Here is a 4759-nt window from a genome sequence, read left to right on the forward strand (position 1 = left end):
AGAGGGCGAAAAAGAAAGGGATGTGTGGAGCACGTGCGGTCACGTAGGTGGGGACGACGCAGGGGCACGAGGCAATCAGTGCGCGCAGTGGGCACGTTTAGTTTGCCGCATGCATGAGCTGAGCTCGCTCGCTGGTTGCTGATATGCGCCCCCTGGCCTCCTCTCCCCAAAGTAATTAACTGAAGAAAACTAAACGGAGCAATTACATGCTGGGTCCTCTGTTCCATGGAGAAAGAAAGAGACAAATTAATGGGGAGTGGATTTCAAAGTTACTTCCCCGTCTCATGATGAGGCTCCTTCATCTGGATCGGCAAATACCTAATACCTGTCGACACTGGATGGATAAAGTGAAAACTGAGAGGACATTATTATTCTTATCTTCCTCTTAATCATTGTTACACGGCGATAATCTTTTTTTTAAAAGTATAATTAAGCGAAGTTGTTGATTGGAGTGGGGCAGCAGGTGGAAAGAAAGAATGGCATCGATTCTTCCCCCTTCTGTGTCAGCTGCTTTTGATGATGAAGCAGTAGTCCATCTTGAAAGGTTCATTTGGAAATGGTTAATTAAGTTATACTTAAAATTAAACAAATTACGTCTGCGAGATGAGAAGGCAACATGTACACCTTAATTAATAAATGATCTTGGAATAAAAGAATTTATTAATTGAAATAGATTTTTAATCATATAGTATATATATATAATTGGTGAAGATGTTTGGTTTACATTGATATGCATGAGACTTCATCATTTCATATCAATATGTATGATAATAATGAGAAAGACAAGGCCAGCAAGGTTTCTTCAAAATCTTTTTTATATGAGTATATCTCTTTGCCACAATACAAGACTCAATAAATTCATGATCTAGTTTTGTTTTAAGATTGGATATCAAATAAATATTTCATAGTCTTGTAATGAACTCTAGCTAGGCATTCAACATCCTGTGAGATATATAACAAAATATGGATTGATTAGTCCGATTGTTATAGACAGCCTGAGGGGTCTATTAGGAGAGGATGATATATAGCAAGGTGGTTCTGATCAAACAAGTAGAGAGAAAAGAATTTGAAATACATTTTTTGCTATTATTTTCATGTATTATAAGTGACACATACGTTCCATTTCAATAGATCGTTTACTAGATTTTGCCAATAAAATATTGATGCAGAATTTATATGGACAAGTTTGTTAGCAGAAAATTTAGAGCGGATTCTTTCAGGTGATCTAACAAATCCTTCTTCAATTATAGTTGTTATTGATTGATTCTTCTTCACAGCTTGAACTGTTCCTCCGTGGAACACTGGCCAAGCCTTTCCTCAACTACTGGATTATAATTAGCAAATAAACGCGAGACTTTCCAGCTAATTCCAATAAGGAACTCGGTTATTTTTGTTCTATAAAGTGGGCATCTGACCCCTCCCCACTCCAACGCTAGTATCGATCCTTCTTATACATCGATCAAAGATTCAGTGAGAGCCAAGCTAGCCATGTCCATGCTCAACTTCTCAGTAGAATTCCTACTCATCCTCCTAACTCTGGCCCTCTTTCTCTCTATTAAACTCATCAAATGGAAGAGAAAGCAGCTAAAGCTCCCGCCAGGTCGCCAAGGATGGCCTTTCGTCGGCGAAACCTTCGGATATCTCAAGCCTCATCCCGCTACTTCCGTCGGCCACTTCATGGAGAAACATCTGTCGAGGTATTATTGCTTGCTAATGCGAGTTCCTGAATCGTAAAGTGAATGCAGCTGATGACGAGGCGCGCGCTGAGCTTCCAGGTACGGAAAGATCTACCGGTCGAATCTCTTCGGCGAGCCGACGATCGTGTCGGCGGACGCAGGGCTGAACAGGTTCATACTGCAGAACGAGGGGAAGCTGTTCGAGTGCAGCTATCCGAGCAGCATCGGCGGCATCCTGGGAAAGTGGTCCATGCTGGTTCTAGTCGGCGACATGCACCGCGAAATGCGAATTATCTCCCTCAACTTCATGAGCAGCGTCAGGCTTCGATCGCACCTCTTGCCGGAGGTCGAGCGCCACTCCCTTCTCGTGCTTCGCTCTTGGATTCACGGCTCCCCTTTTTCAGCACTAGAAGAGGCTAAAAGGGTACTTATGATTCCTCTGTTCGTCTTCTTTAACACGAATTGAGCAGTGCTCGTTAATTTGATTGGGGTTTATCTTCAGTTCACCTTCAATTTGATGGCCAAGAATATTATGAGCATGGAGCCATACGAAGCAAAGACAGAGAAGCTGAGATTGGAGTACATAACCTTCATGAAAGGAGTCATTTCTGCACCTCTGAATTTCCGGGGACTCCATACTGGAAGGCCTTGAAGGCATGCATATCATCCATTGCCATGATCACCTGTTTTTAAAATTGCCAACACATTATCTGAAATTAATTAATTTTTTGTTATAATTAATACATGGAAAGCTACAGTGACCTACTTATAATTAGACATGACTGTGAAGATTCAATGTAAGGTATATATATCTTTCATTTCCTTGGAAGCTAACAAGTCAATGGTCACTTTCATTGGACAATCAGGCCATCCTGTGTATTAATTTTCCGTCATTTTACCAGTTCGTTTTCCTTGACAAAAATACTAGTAGCTCTCTTTGATTTGCAGTCGCGATCAAACATCCTCGATGTGATTGAACAAAAAATGCAAGAAAGGATGCAAGAGATGAGAGAGCAGGAGAGGGATGAGGAAGTGGATGATCTACTTAGTTGGGTTCTAAAGCACTCAAAGTTGTCAAAAGAGCAGATCCTCGACCTTTTGCTCAGCCTACTCTTTGCTAGCCATGAAACCTCATCAGTCGCCTTGGCTTTAGCCATATTCTTCTTGGAGAGTTGTCCCAAAGCTGTTAAAAAACTCCAGGTAATTAAGGAGTCATCGAATGATATATAATATAAATGTCTGTCTTATTACTTGTATAATTGATTTATATACCTGAATGTTGTTAGGAGGAGCACAAAGAAATAGAACGTAAGAAGCTACAAAGAGCAGAAACAAGTTTAAATTGGGAGGACTACAAAGAGATGGAATTCACTCAATGTGTAAGCTCTTTCAGTAACTAAACCTCATTAACTTTGAGCTAATTTTGTTCATAAATGAAGGTGATAAATGAGACCCTACGACTGGGCAATGTTGTAAGGTTCGTGCATAGAAAAGTTCTTCAAGATGTAGAATATAAAGGTACGACCTCTAGAAACATTATCCTTCATGCATGAATTGATGAGATTATAACAAGTGTTCTGCATCACTTGCAAATAAGGGTACAAGATTCCATGTGGATGGAAAATTCTACCTGTTTTCGCTACAGTTCATTTGGATCCTTCACTGTATGATGATCCTCACCAATTAACCCATGGAGGTGGCAGGTGAGTCCTAATTCCTCATTGTTTATTTGCATGGTTTTTGCAAAGCACATAATGTCTCCATAAAATGCCAAGGAGAAACATAACAAAGAGTGAGTATTTAGCAAATTTGATACTACAACCAAGTGGCTCGTTGACGTGCCCAAGGAATGGATTGTTTTTATCTTATGGTCTAAACTGTAATCCAAGATGACACAGTTGCCAGATTTTGGTACCACCTGTACACGTGCACATCCCACGTAGAGGTACCAATTACTAATTGAGCTTTTTGAGAGAATAAAAGGAAGTCAGGCACACCAATGACAACCAAGTGCAGACATTTTTTCCAAGCGTCGTTATCCTTGTGCTTTGCGCTTGTCAGTCTAACAAACAATGCGACGAACACTTTGCGTGCAGAAGAACGGCGTGACATCGGCGACGACGAACAACTTCATGCCTTACGGCGGCGGCCCCCGTCTATGTGCGGGCTCGGAGCTGGCGAAGCTGGAGCTGGCGGTCTTCTTGCACCACCTCGTGTTGCGCTACAGGTGGGAATTGGCCGAGCCGGATCAGCCACTGGCATTCCCCTTCGTCGAATTCCCGCGAGGACTCCCCATAAAAGTCTACCCCAATATCTGAGGATTCCAAGGAAAAACGAATTTACTGGACAAAATACATACTCAAAATTATATTGCATATTTGATTTTAACGAAGCCGGCGGGTCCTAATGCAAATCCGGGGTTGGTCATTGCTGATGAATGCAGCAAGAGAGGCTTCAAAATTTGGAAAAATGATCAATGTTGCTGATTAATCCGATATTGTGTGTGTATTGTACAGGGAATAGTTGTAGGCGGATGATACATACTTGTAGTGTGAAACACAAGTTAAGTTGGGGAAAAAAAACATACTTTATGTTTTATATGGCCGATGTTTGATGAACTCCTGGGTAGCTTGTGTTGGTTTCAGCCCAATTCAAGACTAGCACTTGCCGCTAAAGGTGACTTTGGTTTTTTTTTATGGTGGGAGGAGACTGTATTTTCACCCCCCAAAAATAATAAAATAATCTTTAATTATATTAACTGTAAGCATTCATAGTGACTCATTTAAGTATCGAACTTTAGATGTCTGATTATCTCCGAAAAATCTAACCGCTACACTGTAACCGTAGGGGTCATGCGTTCATATTTATGGATGATACTTATGTATGATTTGACAAGCTTATATTATTATCTAATCAAACTGAACTAAACACATAAGTATTATAGTTTTGTTAATGCGATGGTAAGAAGTGGGGCTTCCATGCAATGAAGTTTAATTCCCACTCAATATACTTTATACGTTCGTGGTACTTGAATCACTCGTGATGCTCAGTCGTCGACCCATTTGTGCTTCTCGAAGTTAGCC

The 4759-nt window shown here is 40.8% G+C and overlaps 1 pseudogene; it reads left to right on the top strand.

The window, feature by feature from the left end:
* The first annotated feature begins 1488 nt into the window (after nt 1–1488).
* On the top strand, nt 1489–4205 carry LOC141818617 (steroid (22S)-hydroxylase-like; annotated as a pseudogene).
* The last annotated feature ends 554 nt before the right edge of the window (nt 4206–4759 follow it).

Source organism: Curcuma longa, unplaced genomic scaffold, assembly GCF_044706935.1.
Source record: "Curcuma longa cultivar G26 ecotype Majalengka, Jawa Barat unplaced genomic scaffold, ITB_CL_G26_1.1 contig_25491, whole genome shotgun sequence".
Lineage (NCBI taxonomy): Eukaryota > Viridiplantae > Streptophyta > Magnoliopsida > Zingiberales > Zingiberaceae > Curcuma > Curcuma longa.